A 19,810-nucleotide genomic window follows, 5' to 3' on the forward strand; every position below is an offset into this window, starting at 1 on the left:
CCTTTCTTACTTCCTTACTTCCTTTTTTTTACTTCCCTTCCTGTTTTACTTCATTTTTTACTTCCTTTTTTACTTCCTTTTTTACTTCCTTTTTTACTTACTTCCTTTATTACTTCCTTTTTTACTTCCTTTTTACTTCCTTTTTTTTACTTCCCTTCCTGTTTTACTTCCTGTTTTACTTCCTTTTTTTTACTTCCCTTCCTGTTTTACTTCCTTTTTTACTTCCTTACTTCCTTTTTTACTTACTTCCTTTATTACTTCCTTTTTTACTTCCTTTTTTACTTCCTTTGAAAAGTAATCAGATTACAAGTAATCAGATTACTTTTGAAAAAGTAATCAGATTACCTTCGAAAAGTAATCAGATTACAAGTAATCAGATTACAAGTAATCAGATTACTTTTAAAAATGTAATCGTATTGCAAGTAATTTTTATTGAAGTATATTTGTGGGATTTTTGCACAAAAAAATAAAAAGAATGAAAAAAAAATATTAAAAAATTATAAGAAAAATTCATGAATTTTTTTACTTCCCTTCCTGTTTTACTTTTTTACTTCCTGTTTTACTTCTTTTTTACTTCCTTTTTTACTTCCTTCCTTTATTACTTCCTTTTTTACTTCCTTTTTTACTTCCTTTTTTACTTCCTTACTTCCTTTTTTTTACTTCCCTTCCTGTTTTACTTCCTTTTTTACTTCCTTTTTTACTTCCTGTTTTACTTTTTTACTTCCTTTTTTACTTCCTTTTTTACTTCCTTACTTCCTTTTTTTTACTTCCTTACTTCCTTTTTTTTACTTCCCTTCCTGTTTTACTTCATTTTTTACTTCCTTACTTCCTTTTTTTTACTTCCCTTCCTGTTTTACTTCATTTTTTACTTCCTTTTTTACTTCCTTTTTTACTTCCTTTTTTACTTACTTCCTTTATTACTTCCTTTTTTACTTCCTTTTTTACTTCCTTACTTCCTTTTTTTTACTTCCCTTCCTGTTTTACTTCCTTTTTTACTTCCTTACTTCCTTTTTTACTTCCTTTTTTACTTCCTTACTTCCTTTTTTGCTTCCTTTTTTACTTCCTTTTTACTTCCCTTTCTTTTTCATTCATTCATGAATGAATTCATGAATTTTTTTACTTCCCTTCCTGTTGTACTTTTTTACTTCCTGTTTTACTTCCTTTTTTACTTCCTTTTTTACTTCCTTTTTTACTTACTTCCTTTATTACTTCCTTTTTTACTTCCTTTTTTACTTCCTTTTTTACTTCCTTACTTCCTTTTTTTACTTCCCTTCCTGTATTACTTCCTTTTTTACTTCCTTTTTTACTTCCTTACTTCCTTTTTTACTTCCTTTTTTACTTCCTTACTTCCTTTTTTTACTTCCCTTCCTGTTTTACTTCCTTTTTTACTTCCTTTTTTACTTACTTCCTTTATTACTTCCTTTTTTACTTCCTTTTTTACTTCCTTTTTTACTTCCTTTGAAAAGTAATCAGATTACAAGTAATCAGATTACTTTTGAAAAAGTAATCAGATTACCTTCGAAAAGTAATCAGATTACAAGTAATCAGATTACAAGTAATCAGATTACTTTTAAAAATGTAATCGTATTGCAAGTAATTTTTATTGAAGTATATTTGTGGGATTTTTGCACAAAAAAATAAAAAGAATGAAAAAAAAATATTAAAAAATTATAAGAAAAATTCATGAATTTTTTTACTTCCCTTCCTGTTTTACTTTTTTACTTCCTGTTTTACTTCCTTTTTTACTTCCTTTTTTACTTCCTTTTTTACTTACTTCCTTTATTACTTCCTTTTTACTTCCTTTTTTACTTCCTTTTTTAGTTCCTTACTTCCTTTTTTTTACTTCCCTTCCTGTTTTACTTCCTTTTTTACTTCCTTTTTTACTTCCTTTTTTACTTACTTCCTTTATTACTTCCTTTTTTTTACTTCCCTTCCTGTTTTACTTCCTGTTTTACTTCCTTTTTTTTACTTCCCTTCCTGTTTTACTTCCTTTTTTACTTCCTTTTTTACTTCCTTACTTCCTTTTTTACTTACTTCCTTTATTACTTCCTTTTTTACTTCCTTTTTTACTTCCTTTTTTACTTACTTCCTTTTTTACTTCCTTTTTTACTTCCTTTTTTACTTACTTCCTTTATTACTTCCTTTTTTACTTCCTTTTTTACTTCCTTACTTCCTTTTTTTACTTCCCTTCCTGTTTTACTTCCCTTTTTACTTCCTTTTTTACTTCCTTACTTCCTTTTTTACTTCCTTTTTTACTTCCTTACTTCCTTTTTTTACTTCCCTTCCTGTTTTACTTCCTTTTTTACTTCCTTTTTTACTTACTTCCTTTATTACTTCCTTTTTTACTTCCTTTTTTACTTCCTTTGAAAAGTAATCAGATTACAAGTAATCAGATTACTTTTGAAAAAGTAATCAGATTACCTTCGAAAAGTAATCAGATTACAAGTAATCAGATTACAAGTAATCAGATTACTTTTAAAAATGTAATCGTATTGCAAGTAATTTTTATTGAAGTATATTTGTGGGATTTTTGCACAAAAAAATAAAAAGAATGAAAAAAAAATATTAAAAAATTATAAGAAAAATTCATGAATTTTTTTACTTCCCTTCCTGTTTTACTTTTTTACTTCCTGTTTTACTTCCTTTTTTACTTCCTTTTTTACTTACTTTTTACTTCCTTACTTCCTTTTTTTTACTTCCCTTCCTGTTTTACTTCCTTTTTTACTTCCTTTTTTACTTCCTTTATTACTTCCTTACTTCCTTTTTTACTTACTTCCTTTATTACTTCCTTTTTTACTTCCTTTTTTACTTCCTTTGAAAAGTAATCAGATTACAAGTAATCAGATTACTTTTGAAAAAGTAATCAGATTACCTTCGAAAAGTAATCAGATTACAAGTAATCAGATTACAAGTAATCAGATTACTTTTAAAAATGTAATCGTATTGCAAGTAATTTTTATTGAAGTATATTTGTGGGATTTTTGCACAAAAAAATAAAAAGAATGAAAAAAAAATATTAAAAAATTATAAGAAAAATTCATGAATTTTTTTACTTCCCTTCCTGTTTTACTTTTTTACTTCCTGTTTTACTTCCTTTTTCACTTCCTTTTTTACTTCCTTTTTTACTTACTTCCTTTATTACTTCCTTTTTTACTTCCTTTTTTACTTCCTTTTTTTTACTTCCCTTCCTGTTTTACTTCCTGTTTTACTTCCTTTTTTACTTCCTTTTTTTCAGATTACAAGTAATCAGATTACTTTTAAAAATGTAATCGTATTGCAAGTAATTTTTATTGAAGTATATTTGTGGGATTTTTGCACAAAAAAATAAAAAGAATGAAAAAAAAATATTAAAAAATTATAAGAAAAATTCATGAATTTTTTTACTTCCCTTCCTGTTTTACTTTTTTACTTCCTGTTTTACTTCCTTTTTCACTTCCTTTTTTACTTCCTTTTTTACTTACTTCCTTTATTACTTCCTTTTTTACTTCCTTACTTCCTTTTTTTTACTTCCCTTCCTGTTTTACTTCCTTTTTTACTTCCTTTTTTACTTCCTTTTTTACTTACTTCCTTTATTACTTCCTTTTTTACTTCCTTTTTTACTTCCTTTTTTTTACTTCCCTTCCTGTTTTACTTCCTGTTTTACTTCCTTTTTTACTTCCTTACTTCCTTTTTTTTACTTCCCTTCCTGTTTTACTTCCTTTTTTACTTCCTTACTTCCTTTTTTACTTCCTTTTTTGCTTCCTTTTTTACTTCCTTTTTACTTACTTCCTTTATTACTTCCTTTTTTACTTCCTTTTTTACTTCCTTTTTTACTTCCTTACTTCCTTTTTTTTACTTCCCTTCCTTTTTTACTTCCTTTTTTACTTACTTCCTTTATTACTTCCTTTTTTACTTCCTGTTTTACTTCCTTTTTTACTTCCTTTTTTACTTCATTTTTTACTTACTTCCTTTATTACTTCCTTTTTTACTTCCTTTCTTACTTCCTTACTTCCTTTTTTTTACTTCCCTTCCTGTTTTACTTCCTTTTTTACTTCCTTTTTTACTTACTTCCTTTATTACTTCCTTACTTCCTTTTTTACTTACTTCCTTTATTACTTCCTTTTTTACTTCCTTTGAAAAGTAATCAGATTACAAGTAATCAGATTACTTTTGAAAAAGTAATCAGATTACCTTCGAAAAGTAATCAGATTACAAGTAATCAGATTACAAGTAATCAGATTACTTTTAAAAATGTAATCGTATTGCAAGTAATTTTTATTGAAGTATATTTGTGGGATTTTTGCACAAAAAAATAAAAAGAATGAAAAAAAAATATTAAAAAATTATAAGAAAAATTCATGAATTTTTTTACTTCCCTTCCTGTTTTACTTTTTTACTTCCTGTTTTACTTCCTTTTTCACTTCCTTTTTTACTTCCTTTTTTACTTACTTCCTTTATTACTTCCTTTATTACTTCCTTTTTTACTTCCTTACTTCCTTTTTTTTACTTCCCTTCCTGTTTTACTTCCTGTTTTACTTCCTTTTTTACTTCCTTTTTTTCAGATTACAAGTAATCAGATTACTTTTAAAAATGTAATCGTATTGCAAGTAATTTTTATTGAAGTATATTTGTGGGATTTTTGCACAAAAAAATAAAAAGAATGAAAAAAAATATTAAAAAATTATAAGAAAAATTCATGAATTTTTTTACTTCCCTTCCTGTTTTACTTTTTTACTTCCTGTTTTACTTCCTTTTTTACTTCCTTTTTTACTTCCTTTTTTACTTCCTTACTTCCTTTTTTTTACTTCCCTTCCTGTTTTACTTCCTTTTTTACTTCCTTACTTCCTTTTTTACTTCCTTTTTTGCTTCCTTTTTTACTTCCTTTTTACTTACTTCCTTTATTACTTCCTTTTTTACTTCCTTTTTTACTTCCTTACTTCCTTTTTTTTACTTCCCTTCCTTTTTTACTTCCTTTTTTACTTACTTCCTTTATTACTTCCTTTTTTACTTCCTGTTTTACTTCCTTTTTTACTTCCTTTTTTACTTACTTCCTTTATTACTTCCTTTTTTACTTCCTTTCTTACTTCCTTACTTCCTTTTTTAAAATTCCCTTCCTGTTTTACTTCCTTTTTTACTTCCTTTTTTACTTCCTTACTTCCTTTTTTACTTCCTTACTTCCTTTTTTTACTTCCCTTCCTGTTTTACTACCTTTTTTACTTCCTTTTTTACTTACTTCCTTTATTACTTCCTTTTTTACTTCCTTTTTTACTTCCTTTGAAAAGTAATCAGATTACAAGTAATCAGATTACTTTTGAAAAAGTAATCAGATTACCTTCGAAAAGTAATCAGATTACAAGTAATCAGATTACTTTTAAAAATGTAATCGTATTGCAAGTAATTTTTATTGAAGTATATTTGTGGGATTTTTGCACAAAAAAATAAAAAGAATGAAAAAAAAATATTAAAAAATTATAAGAAAATATATACTTTAAAAAATCAACCAGAGAAATATATTTATGGGAAGGGTAAAAAAAAAAAAAAAAAGTAATCAGATTACTTTCAAAAAGTAATCGGATTACAAGTAATTTTTATTTAAGTATATTTTTGGGATTGAAAATTGAAAAAGAATGAAAATAAAATATTAAAAAATTACTTTTCGAAAATTACTTCCTTCCTTCCATATTTTTTACTTTCTTATTTCCCTTTTTACTTTTTTTACTTCCTTACTTCCTTTTTTACTTCCTTTTTTGCTTCATTTTTTACTTCCTTACTTCCTTTTTTTTACTTTCTGTTTTACTTTTTTACTTCCTTTTTTACTTCCTTTTTTACTTACTTCCTTTATTACTTCCTTTTTTACTTCCTTTTTTACTTCCTTACTTCCTTTTTTTTACTTCCCTTCCTGTTTTACTTCCTTTTTTACTTCCTTTTTTACTTCCTTTTTTACTTCCTGTTTTACTTCCTTTTTTACTTCCTTTTTTACTTACTTCCTTTTTTACTTCCTTTTTTACTTCCTGTTTTACTTCCTGTTTTACTTCCTTTTTTACTTCCTTTTTTACTTACTTCCTTTATTACTTCCTTTTTTACTTCCTTTTTTACTTCCTTTTTTACTTCCTTACTTCCTTTTTTTACTTCCCTTCCTGTTTTACTTCCTTTTTTACTTCCTTTTTTACTTCCTTACTTCCTTTTTTACTTCCTTTTTTGCTTCCTTTTTTACTTCCTTTTTACTTCCCTTTCTTTTTCATTCATTCATGAATGAATTCATGAATTTTTTTACTTCCCTTCCTGTTTTACTTTTTTACTTCCTTTTTTACTTCCTTTTTTACTTCCTTTTTTACTTACTTCCTTTTTTACTTCCTTTTTTACTTCCTTTTTTACTTACTTCCTTTTTTACTTACTTCCTTTTTTACTTCCTTTTTACTTCCCTTTCTTTTTCATTCATTCATGAATGAATTCATGAATTTTTTTACTTCCCTTCCTGTTTTACTTTTTTACTTCCTTTTTTACTTCCTTTTTTATTCCTTTTTTACTTACTTCCTTTATTACTTCCTTTTTTACTTCCTTTTTTACTTACTTCCTTTATTACTTCCTTTTTTACTTCCTTTTTTACTTCCTTACTTCCTTTTTTTTACTTCCCTTCCTGTTTTACTTCCTTTTTTACTTCCTTACTTCCTTTTTTACTTCCTTTTTTACTTCCTTACTTCCTTGTTTGCTTCCTTTTTTACTTCCTTTTTACTTCCCTTTCTTTTTCATTCATTCATGAATGAATTCATGAATTTTTTTACTTCCCTTCCTGTTTTACTTTTTTACTTCCTGTTTTACTTCCTTTTTTACTTCCTTTTTTACTTACTTCCTTTATTAATTCCTTTTTTACTTCCTTTTTTACTTCCTTTTTTACTTCCTTACTTCCTTTTTTTTACTTCCCTTCCTGTTTTACTTCCTTTTTTACTTCCTTACTTCCTTTTTTTTACTTCCCTTCCTGTTTTACTTCCTTTTTTACTTCCTTACTTCCTTTTTTACTTCCTTTTTTACTTCCTTACTTCCTTTTTTTACTTCCTTACTTCCTTTTTTTTACTTCCCTTCCTGTTTTACTTCCTTTTTTACTTCCTTTTTTACTTCCTTACTTCCTTTTTTACTTCCTTTTTTACTTCCTTACTTCCTTTTTTTACTTCCCTTCCTGTTTTACTTCCTTTTTTACTTCCTTTTTTACTTACTTCCTTTATTACTTCCTTTTTTACTTCCTTTTTTACTTCCTTTGAAAAGTAATCAGATTACCTTCGAAAAGTAATCAGATTACAAGTAATCAGATTACTTTTAAAAATGTAATCGTATTGCAAGTAATTTTTATTGAAGTATATTTGTGGGATTTTTGCACAAAAAAATAAAAAGAATGAAAAAAAAATATTAAAAAATTATAAGAAAATATATACTTTAAAAAATCAACCAGAGAAATATATTTATGGGAAGGGTAAAAAAAAAAAAAGTAATCAGATTACTTTCAAAAAAGTAATCAGATTACAAATAATCCGATTACTTTTCAAAAGTAATCAGATTACTTTCAAAAAGTAATCGGATTACAAGTAATTTTTATTTAAGTATATTTTTGGGATTTTTGCACAAAAAAATAAAAAGAATGAAAATAAAACATTAAAAAATTACTTTTCGAAAATTACTTCCTTCCTTCCATATTTTTTACTTTCTTATTTCCCTTTTTACTTTTTTTACTTCCTTACTTCCTTTTTTACTTCCTTTTTTGCTTCCTTTTTTACTTCCTTTTTTACTTCCTTAATTCCTTTTTTACTTCCTTACTTCCTTTTTTTACTTCCCTTCCTGTTTTACTTCCTTTTTTACTTCCTTTTTTACTTCCTTTTTTGCTTCCTTTTTTACTTCCTTTTTACTTCCCTTTCTTTTTCATTCATTCATGAATGAATTCATGAATTTTTTTACTTCCATTCCTGTTTTACTTTTTTACTTCCTGTTTTACTTCCTTTTTTACTTCCTTTTTTACTTCCTTTTTTACTTACTTCCTTTATTACTTCCTTTTTTACTTCCTTTTTTACTTCCTTACTTCCTTTTTTTTACTTCCCTTCCTGTTTTACTTCCTTTTTTACTTCCTTTTTTACTTCCTTACTTCCTTTTTTACTTCCTTTTTTGCTTCCTTTTTTACTTCCTTTTTACTTCCCTTTCTTTTTCATTCATTCATGAATGAATTCATGAATTTTTTTACTTCCCTTCCTGTTTTACTTTTTTACTTCCTTTTTTACTTCCTTTTTTACTTCCTTACTTCCTTTTTTTACTTCCCTTCCTGTTTTACTTCCTTTTTTACTTCCTTTTTTACTTCCTTTTTTGCTTCCTTTTTTGCTTCCTTTTTTACTTCCTTTTTACTTCCCTTTCTTTTTCATTCATTCATGAATTTTTTTACTTCCATTCCTGTTTTACTTTTTTACTTCCTGTTTTACTTCCTTTTTTACTTCCTTACTTCCTTTTTTACTTCCTTTTTTGCTTCCTTTTTTACTTCCTTTTTTACTTCCTTACTTCCTTTTTTACTTCCTTACTTCCTTTTTTTACTTCCCTTCCTGTTTTACTTCCTTTTTTACTTCCTTTTTTACTTCCTTTTTTGCTTCCTTTTTTACTTCCTTTATACTTCCCTTTCTTTTTCATTCATTCATGAATGAATTCATGAATTTTTTTACTTCCATTCCTGTTTTACTTTTTTACTTCCTGTTTTACTTCCTTTTTTACTTACTTCCTTTATTACTTCCTTTTTTACTTCCTTTTTTACTTCCTTACTTCCTTTTTTCACTTCCCTTCCTGTTTTACTTCCTTTTTTACTTCCTTTTTTACTTCCTTTTTTACTTCCTTACTTCCTTTTTTACTTCCTTTTTTGCTTCCTTTTTTACTTCCTTTTTACTTCCCTTTATTTTTCATTCATTCATGAATGAATTCATGAATTTTTTTACTTCCCTTCCTGTTTTACTTTTTTACTTCCTGTTTTACTTCCTTTTTTACTTCCTTTTTTACTTACTTCCTTTATTACTTCCTTACTTCCTTTTTTTTACTTCCCTTCCTGTTTTACTTCCTTACTTCCTTTTTTACTTCCTTTTTTACTTCCTTACTTCCTTTTTTTACTTCCCTTCCTGTTTTACTTCCTTTTTTACTTACTTCCTTTATTACTTCCTTTTTTACTTCCTTTTTTACTTCCTTTTTTACTTCCTTTGAAAAATAATCAGATTACAAGTAATCAGATTACTTTTAAAAATGTAATCGTATTGCAAGTAATTTTTATTGAAGTATATTTGTGGGATTTTTGCACAAAAAAATAAAAAGAATGAAAAAAAAATATTAAAAAATTATAAGAAAATATATACTTTAAAAAATCAACCAGAGAAATATATTTATGGGAAGGGTAAAAAAAAAAAAAAAAAAAAAAAGTAATCAGATTACTTTCAAAAAAGTAATCAGATTACAAATAATCCGATTACTTTTGAAAAGTAATCAGATTACTTTCAAAAAGTAATCGGATTACAAGTAATTTTTATTTAAGTATATTTTTGGGATTTTTGCACAAAAAAATAAAAAGAATGAAAATAAAACATTAAAAAATTACTTTTCGAAAATTACTTCCTTCCTTCCATATTTTTTACTTTCTTATTTCCCTTTTTACTTTTTTTACTTCCTTACTTCCTTTTTTACTTCCTTTTTTGCTTCCTTTTTTACTTCCTTTTTTACTTCCTTACTTCCCTTTTTACTTCCTTTTTTACTTCCTTACTTCCTTTTTTTACTTCCCTTCCTGTTTTACTTCCTTTTTTACTTCCTTTTTTACTTCCTTTTTTGCTTCCTTTTTTACTTCCTTTTTACTTCCCTTTCTTTTTCATTCATTCATGAATGAATTCATGAATTTTTTTACTTCCCTTCCTGTTTTACTTTTTTACTTCCTGTTTTACTTCCTTTTTTACTTCCTTTTTTACTTCCTTTTTACTTCCTTTTTTACTTCCTTTTTTACTTCCTTTTTTACTTACTTCCTTTTTTACTTCCTTTTTTACTTCCTTACTTCCTTTTTTTTACTTCCCTTCCTGTTTTACTTCCTTTTTTACTTCCTTTTTTACTTCCTTACTTCCTTTTTTACTTCCTTTTTACTTCCCTTTCTTTTTCATTCATTCATGAATGAATTCATGAATTTTTTTACTTCCCTTCCTGTTTTACTTTTTTACTTCCTTTTTTACTTCCTTTTTTACTTACTTCCTTTATTACTTCCTTTTTTACTTCCTTTTTTACTTCCTTTTTTACTTCCTTACTTCCTTTTTTTACTTCCCTTCCTGTTTTACTTCCTTTTTTACTTCCTTACTTCCTTTTTTACTTCCTTACTTCCTTTTTTTACTTCCCTTCCTTTTTTACTTCCTTTTTTACTTACTTCCTTTATTACTTCCTTTTTTACTTCCTTTTTTACTTCCTTTTTTACTTCCTTTGAAAAGTAATCAGATTACAAGTAATCAGATTACTTTTAAAAATGTAATCGTATTGCAAGTAATTTTTATTGAAGTATATTTGTGGGATTTTTGCACAAAAAAATAAAAAGAATGAAAAAAAAATATTAAAAAATTATAAGAAAATATATACTTTAAAAAATCAACCAGAGAAATATATTTATGGGAAGGGTAAAAAAAAAAAAAAAAAAAAAAAAAGTAATCAGATTACTTTCAAAAAAGTAATCAGATTACAAATAATCCGATTACTTTTGAAAAGTAATCAGATTACTTTCAAAAAGTAATCGGATTACGAGTAATTTTTATTTAAGTATATTTTTGGGATTTTTGCACAAAAAAATAAAAAGAATGAAAATAAAATATTAAAAAATTACTTTTCGAAAGTAATCTGATTACTTTTGAAAAGTAATCAGATTACCTTCGAAAAGTAATCAGATTACTTTCAAAAAGTAATCGGATTACAAGTAATTTTTATTTAAGTATATTTTTGGGATTTTTGCACAAAAAAATAAAATGAAAATAAAATATTAAAAAATTACTTTTCGAAAGTAATCAGATTACCTTCGAAAAGTAATCAGATTACTTTTAAAAAGTAATCAGATTACTCGAGAGAGGGGCGGAGCTGTCAACTGATCACCACCTGGTGGTGAGTTGGCTATGATGGTGGGGGAGGATGCCGGTCAGACCAAACGCATTGTGAGGGTCTGCTGGGAACGTCTGGCAGAGTCTCCTGTCAGAGAGAGTTTCAACTCCCACCTCCGGGAGAGCTTCGACCACGTGCCGGGGGAGGCGGGGGACATCGAGTCCGAGTGGGCCAGGTTCCGTGCCTCCATTGTTAAAGCGGGTGACCGAAGCTGTGGCCGCAAGGTGGTCGGTGCCTGTCGGGGCAGCAATCCCCGAACCCGCTGGTGGACACCGGCGGTGAGGGATGCCGTCAAGCTGAAGAAGGAGTCCTATAGGGCCTTTTTGGCCTGTAGGACTTCGGAGGCAGCAGACAGGTACCGGCAGACCAAGCGGAACGCAGCCAGGGCGGTCGCTGAGGCAAAAACCCGGACATGGGAGGAGTTCGGTGAGGCCATGGAAAAAGACTTCCGGACGGCTTCGAAAGGGGATTCTGGACCACCGTCCAGCGTCTCAGGAGGGGGAAGCAGTGCGCCGTCAACACTGGGTCCGGTGGGGGCGGTGCGCTGCTGACCTCGACTCGGGACGTTGTGGATAGGTGGAAGGAATACTTCGAAGACCTCCTCAATCCCACCGACACGCCTTCCGGTAAGGAAGCAGGGCCGGGGGACTCGGGTGTGGACTCTCCTATCTCTGGGGTGGAGGTCGCCGAGGTGGTTAAAAAGCTCCTCGGTGGGAGGGCCCCGGGGGTGGATGAGATCCGCCCCGAGTTCCTCAAGGCCCTGGATGTTGTGGGGCTGTCATGGTTGACACGACTCTGCAGTATCGCATGGACATCGGGGCCAGTGCTTCTGGATTGGCGGTGGTCCCTCTTTTTAAGAAGGGGGACCGGAGGGTGTGTTCCAACTACAGGGGAATCACACTCCTCAGCCTCCCTGGTAAGGTCTATTCGGGGGTGCTGGAGAGGAGGGTCCGTCGGATAGTCGAACCTCGGATTCAGGAGGAGCAGTGTGGTTTTCGTCCAGGCCGTGGAACAGTGGATCAGCTCTATACCCTCTGCAGGATCCTTGAGGGTGCATGGGAGTTTGCCCAACCGGTTCACATGTGTTTTGTGGACATGGAGAAGGCATTCGACCGTGTCCCTCGGGGGATCCTGTGGGGGGTTCTCCGGGAGTATGGGGTATCGGACCCCCTGCGGACCGGTGTCAGAGCTTGGTCCACATTGCTGGCAATAAGTTGGACTTGTTTCCAGTGAGGGTTGGACTCCGCCAGGGCCGCCCTTTGTCACCGATCCTGTTCATAATTTTTATGGACCTCAGGATTGGGTCACTGCTTTTTGCGGATGATGTGGTCCTGTTGGCTTCATCAGACCGTGACCTCCAACTCTCACTGGATCGGTTCGCAGCAGAGTGTGAAGCGGCCGGGATGAGAATCAGCGCCTCCAAATCCGAGGCCATGGTCCTCAACCGGAAAAGGGTGGAGTGCACTCTTCGGGTCGGGGATGAGATTCTGCCTCAAGTGGAGGAGTTCAAGTTCCTCACGGTCTTGTTCACGAGTGAGGGAAGGATGGAACGTGAGATCGACAGGCGGATCGGTGCGGCGTCTGCAGTAATGCGGACTCTGCACAGATCCGTCGTGGTGAAGACAGAGCGGAGCCGAAAGGCGAAGCTCTCGATTTACCAGTCGATCTTCGTTCCTACCCTCACCTAGGCTCATGAGCTTTGGGTCGTGACCGAAAGAACAAGATCGCGGGTACAAGCGGCCGAAATGAGCTTCCTCCGTAGGGTGGCTGGGCTCTCCCTTAGAGATAGGGTGAGAAGCTCAGTCATCCGGAGGGAGCTCGCAGTAAACCCGCTGCTCCTCCACGTCGAGAGGAGCCAGATGAGGTGGCTCGGGCATCTAATCAGCTTTGTATTATTAGAAACTCGTGTCTGTAAAAAAAAAAAGCGCATCTGACAGTCTCGTATATTGTAGATTGCAGAGAATAATGTATTAGTTGAAAGTGAAATGTGAAACTTGATGTCTGAAAATGACTTAAAAAAAAAACTAAAGGACTTGGAGAAAAAATAAAACACTTAACTTCTGTTTCCTGTCACACAAACACACACTCCCGGACGCCTCCCTGGTGAGGTCGCGTCCCACCGGTAGGAGACCCCGGGGAAGACCCAGGACACGCTGGAGAAACTATGTCTCTCGGCTGGCCTGGGAACGCCTCGGGATCCCCCGGGATGAGCTGGATGAAGTGGCTGGGGAGAGGGAAGTCTGGGCTTCCCTGCTTAGGCTGCTGCCCCCGCGACCCGACCCCAGATAAGCGGAAAAGGATGGATGGATTACTTTCGAAAAAGTAATCAGATTACTTTCGAAAAACAATCTGATTACAATCTGATCTGACTAACATTATCAGTTAATGCCTTTAAATGTTAAAAACCCCCCCAAAAAACAAAAAAACACCAAAAAAATAAGTTCAACATGTCAGTTTTCTATAACATCTTTATTTAAAAGGATTTACAACACAAACTGGCACCACTTAATTTAAATGGCATTACCCCTCAGTTCTTCTGCACAACTTTTTTTGTACATACATACACACAAACCCTGTCTCTCTTCTAAAAAACAAAAACAAAAAAAAAGAAGAAATCCACGCATATCAGCAAGGTATTTTAAAAAATGAAAAGAAAAGACAAAAGAAAAAGGAAAAAAAAAAGAGGGGGAAATATTCTGGCAGTTCAGTATGCTTCATCATCATCATCATATAAAAGGGCACTTCATTAAACCTCAAAGACTGACAGCCCAAAAAATTCAAATATGCATATGAGAGAGAAGGGCTGAAAAGAAACGAGCCCCTCAAAACTTTGATGAGCATGATTCCTTCCCAATATGAAACTCAACAACAGGAAATGGGATCATTAAACAACAGTGGAAAACCAAAATGTGCAGGAAACACTAACTCATAGTTGTCTGTGGCAATAAAATGTAGCATGTAATCAATGATTGGTTAGCTTATTAGAGGGCACCTGGGCTATTAGCTTATTAGCATGTTGGGTAGACGAGATAACACACTTCACATGTTGTGCTTTGACCATGAATAAACATCCAGTTTCCATTTAATTGATTATTTATCTGACTCTCGTTAAGTTTAAAGCCACAAACAATTCATTTTTAGTTCTGAACTGATTTTATTGTTTCTCATTTAATTTGAAATCTGAAACAAAACCCCCAAATTCTCTCGTTTTAGCTCTTCAAACGTGTGATCTTGACTTGTATATGACTCAAAATATTGGTTCAGATAAAATGTAACATTTGAACATTAAGCTTAAAAGGTGCAGTGTGTATAATTTAGCAGCATCTAGTGGAGCAGAAATTAAATATAATATTCATAAGTATGTTTAATTGGTGTAGAATTACCTTTTTTTAAAAAAAAATGAGCCCTTTATATCTAGAGTGGGTCCTTATTCACGGAGGCCGCCATATTTCTACAGTAGCCTAGAATGGACAAACAAACAAACAAATATTAGCTCTAGAGAGACTTTTTTGGAGCCACTAGTAGATTCTTTTGGATGCCACTAAATCCTGCATACTACACCTTTAAGGGAACGGAGATGGTTATTTTTCACTTGTTTATACTTTTTTCTTCTTATAATCCAAAAAATAATTATTGCAGAAATTAATCACAAGTTGCAAAGTTGCCCTAGCAGTATCAAAGTATCTTTAAATTATTGGTACAGTATGTGATTGGTCATACTGTTGGATACAAATTGAGCTGCGGACCAATAACTGCACCCGATTGAGAAAAAAAAAAAAAAAAAAAAAATCTTATCAAATGGAGTAAAAAAGACAATGTGCTTTAAAGTCACATTAGAAACATCTTTAGTGGTTTCAACATGTTCTTACTTTGGCTTTTGACATTTTTTTAAGGTGTGAAGGAAACATATGGGTTATTATAGTTAAAAACACTTTTTTTTTTTCATAATGGACCAAAATGGAAGGATAATTGTGCTCATGGTTCTCCTAAAAGCCAACGTGACCTTTGACCTTTGACATTACAACACAAAAGCATTTCAGACCTTTTCACTGATTAAGCTGCAGGAAGTGGATCTAGTAACCCCCGGCAACAGTGGCTCAAAGACAATGGGATAAAATTGATAAAATTACCTTTTTTTTTTCTATTGCAGGATTAAACTGAAGCCTCATGAGATCAAATGGATGAGAGATTTTTATTTTTTTATTTTTTTTACTCTTCATCTATGCTGTGTTTCATGGCTGGTGAACAGCTGCAGGGCAATAGGGGGTGAAAATGTTTGATTTGCCCTCACTGAACTGAACACATCTCCAGATCCACATCTCTCTTTTTTTTTTTTTTTTTTGCTATAAACTTTAACAAACATTAAGCTGGTGTAACTTCTTTTCTGCACTCCTCTGGCAACTTTCCCTCCTCTGTATGACACACACATTAATACATTTCCCACAAAAAAAGTTTGGCATCAGTTCCCTTTCAGTTCAAGCAAAATCCAAAAATGTCAATTCAAACTAAGTTTTCCCAATGACTGAGAAAAAATACTGTTTTTCACCTTCTAAAAAAAAACAACAATTTTCCTCCTCCTCTTCCTCAAATTACTGAATTACTGACAGTAAAACAGACCAGCATAGTCCGAAAAGGTGCGTTAATGAAAGTTAGGTGGAGGTCGTAGAAATGATGAAGGAAAGAAAAGAAAAGAAAGAAAGATGTGTGGATGGTGGAGATAGGCGGGGAAAGTGACAGCTGCCTCTGTTGGCTGATGGGAAAAAAAAATAGTTAGTTTAGTTTATTTGGATCCCTCCCCATTAGCTGTTACCTAGGCAACAGCTACTCTTCCTAGGGTCCAGTTAATGCTGTAATAGAAGTTCTTATTAACTACAAATAAGTTGAACCACCCCCCGACCGAACCCCCCCTCCTCCCAAAAAAAAAAAAGCTTTTGCATTAAAATACAAAATGTAACTATAATAAAACTCAAACTAAATAAAACTCATCAAAAAGTATCATCATCAGCAACCTACAAGTAATTACACCATTAAAGCTTTAAATTAACTTGATGTAGAAAATAATTCACCTTTTTTTTTTTTTTTTTTTTTAATAATTCAAGATGATGTTGAATAATCATTTTTTTTATGTTCGAGGAATATTGTGCAGACTGTTTTATGAGTTCAACCACCAGAGGGCCACGCAGTCACTTTCCCTTCCTGTAGAGGAGATGAGGAGAAATAAAAATAAAAAGGTTGTGTGCTCTTTTTGTTTTTCTTTTTTTAGGCGGTGCCTGCTGCTCCTGCGGGAACGGCCGTTGGGATCGTTGCAGCGTTCAAGCCTTTCCCTCGATGTCTCTGACCTCCTCTCCTGCGTCCTCCGCCTCCAGATTTGAGCTGCGGACAGAAAAAAAAAAGGAAACGCGTGTCAGTCAGTCAGTTGATGTATTTTTAAAAGAAGATGAGAAGATGAGAAGGCAGCAGATTAAACTGGATGGTCCACAAAGATGAGTTTCTGAGGAAAAGAAAGGAAAATTAAAAAAAGGAGAATTAAGTTGAAGGTTTCTTACAGGAAATCTATTAGTGGAGGCAGTTATCCCCCCTCCCTTCCTTCTTTCCTCTCTTCCTCTTTTCCTTTCCCTCCCTCTGTCCTTCCTTCCTTCTTTCCTTTCCTCCCTCCTTTCCTTCCTTCCTTCCTCCTTCTCTGTCTTTACTTCCGTCTTTCCTTCCTTCCCTTCCTTCTTCCCTTTGTCCTTCTTTTCTCCCTGCCTCCCTTCCTTCCTTCTTTCCTCCCCCTCCCTTCCTGTCCTTCCTCCCTTCCTTCTTTCCTGTCCTTCTTTCCTTCCTTCCTCTTTTCCTTTATCCCTCCCTTTCCTTCCTTCCTTCTTTCCTCCGTCCTTCCTTCCTTCCTTTCTCCCTTCTTTCTTTCCTCCCCCTTCCTTCCCTCACTCGAGGACAACAGGAGGGTTAAAATTGTTACAAATACAAAAACTTCATATTATGCTACATGTAATTAATGAGCGTAATCGGAGAAAAAAACAACACAGTGCAGGTTATTAATTTTTGTTTTTTAAACTGTTTCTAAATGGAAAAACCACCGGGGTTCGGTTCAGGAACTTCATCAGCAATTAGGTGCTTAATTGCTTAAAGAGTGAACAGTTTCCAGGTGTGAATGTGATAAATTGTGCATATAAAGTAGTAGTAGACTGTACTGGGGGGGGGGGGGGGGAGTATGCATGCTCAGAAAACAAAAGTTAAGAAAAAGTTTAAAAAAAAACAACAAAACATCCAAGTTTTAGAAGTCAAGGACATCATCAAGACTCCCAGCATATGGAGAAACTTCTTTACCTTGTTTTCTTTGTTGCCATCTTTACATAGAGCCTCCTCCTCTGCCACTGTCTGACGCAGCATGCCAAGACAGGGAGGGAAGGAGGGGAAGCGAGGAGAGATGGTGAAAAGGGGAAAAGTGAATAAGGGGGAAGACGGGAAGACAGGCAGACAGACAGGCAGACAGAGAGAGAGCGAGAGAGAGGGGAGAGAGAGGGGAGAGAGCGAGAGAGAGAGACATAGAGAGAGCGAGAGAGAGACAGAGAGACAGAGAGAGAGAGACATAGAGAGAGACATAGAGAGAGAGAGAGAGGGGAGAGAGCGAGAGAGAGACATAGAGACATAGAGAGAGAGAGAGACATAGAGAGAGAGAGAGAGAGAGAGAGAGAGAGAGAGAGAGAGAGAGAGAGAGAGAGACAGAGAGACAGAGACAGAGACAGAGAGAGGCAGAGAGAGAGAGAGAGAGAGAGAGAGAGAGAGAGGGAGAGAGAGAGAGAGACATAGAGAGAGAGAGAGAGAGAGAGACATAGAGAGAGAGAGAGAGAGACAGAGAGAGAGATAGAGAGAGAGACAGAGACAGAGAGAGAGAGAGAGAGAGACAGAGAGAGAGAGAGAGAGAGAGAGAGACAGACAAGACAGACAGACAGCCAGTGGAGTTTAAAAGTTGAGAGGAAGTGCAAGTTGGGGGAAAAAAAACAGAGAGGAGGAGGAGGAGGGGTGGTGAGGAGGATTGGATGTTAAATGAGGAGCGGGAGGAGGCGAGTAGTGGGAAGAAGAAGAAGAAAATTCACATGATTTAGGAAAGAGACAGTGATTGAAACAGTGGAAGAGTCAAAGCAAGAAGAAAAGGAGGCATTTTAAATTGCTACTAAAGACAAAACTAAATACTTTTCATTCATTGTTCTGAACTCTAAGATAATTATAAATTAGTAATACTCTTCTGAAATGAGTGTAATGGGTATTTATTTATTTATAACTTAACTTATATATAGCTTAACATTTTGTTTTGTGTGTATTTAAAGCAAAAAGAGGAGAAGAAGAAGAGTCAAAAGCAAGAAGAAAAGGAAGCATTTTAAATTTTTCTTTAAGCTCCACCTTCACCATTCATTTATTTTCATTATGTTATCAACGTGATAAATGACTTAGTAGTTAGTAGTTAGAAAATAATACTAACATTAGTGTAATTAATGCTTTTATATTATAATACTGCAATTAGTTTTCAAGTAATTATTGAAAAAGGCATTATGAGCTATTAGCTTCTAAATTAAACAACTTGTTTTGGGCATATTTAAAGTAAAATGAGGAAATCTGGTATTCGTTAACCTTTGCTTTGCTTCTTTGTGACTCCTGAAAGGCGCCTTAAATAAAATGTATTATTATTATTATTGAATGTATCCTATTACTCTGCCCTCTAAACAAAGTGATGCATAATTAAGCCTTTTAATTACATCACTGAACACTGAATAAAATGATATAAACAGGATTTCTGACCCAGGTCACATGTGTGTTCCCCTGATGTTCCTTCATGCCTCTCTTAAGGATTGACTTACTGGTAGTTGTGCTGCGTTGGGGCTGGGCGGTCGTGCTGTCGGATCCCGGCTCCTCATTGGCTGCTGTGCTCGTCTTCTTACTGGCCAGCATTTTGGCCTGCTGGGCCTTAGCTGCCTGGGTGTTCACTGATTGGAGAAGCTGAAAACACAGATATTATTAACCCTCACATATTGTTCAGGGGCAAATTTTGGCCCATTTTTACATTTGAAAGCAGGAAATAAACTATCAATACTTTGAACTAGTTTTGAACCGTATTTATTCGAAAATTCAAAACAATACTGTTGCATTATTCACGTTTAATATAGTTGATGTTTTTTCTCCATAAACAATAAGTGTAAAAACTGAATAACAAACTCTCTCCACTCTCTGAAAGCTTGAGACCAATGCACGCAAGAGAAAATGAAAATGAAAGTAAAGTAAATTAAATGTATAAAAATAATTAAATGAGTAAAATAAGAGAAAGGGTTTATTAAAAGTTAGAGTAAAAACTACAATAAAATATATTGAAAAGACAAAAGTAAGTAGAGTTTAATAAAAGCTGGACTAAAGCTAGGTTAAGAAAAAACAAACACAATAAAAGAAAAAGACCATAACTAATAAATTATTAATCAAAAGGCTGACAGGTAGGTTTTGAGTTTCCTCTTAAACTTCCAGCTGTTCTCAGCACCTAGCACCCATTTGTCGTGGGAGACCCTAATACGGGCTGTCGACCCCTCAGCCCTACGACTGCTGTATCAATCCAAAAGTAATTTACCGTAATTATTATAATCCCTTTCATTTTCCAGTTTATTGCTTAATATAGAAACCCTGAGCTTTGGTACCTTGGTGATGGTTCCCACAGCTTTGGTGCGTC

General features: G+C 33.2%; 1 pseudogene; it reads right to left on the reverse strand.

Annotated features, from left to right (window-relative positions):
- Window positions 1–16,362: 16,362 nt before the first annotated feature.
- Window positions 16,363–19,810, reverse strand: part of LOC128365065 (GTP-binding protein 1-like) — a 17,929-nt pseudogene continuing 14,481 nt past the window's right edge.

Source organism: Scomber japonicus, chromosome 2 (genome assembly GCF_027409825.1).
Source record: "Scomber japonicus isolate fScoJap1 chromosome 2, fScoJap1.pri, whole genome shotgun sequence".
In the NCBI taxonomy this organism is placed as follows: domain Eukaryota; kingdom Metazoa; phylum Chordata; class Actinopteri; order Scombriformes; family Scombridae; genus Scomber; species Scomber japonicus.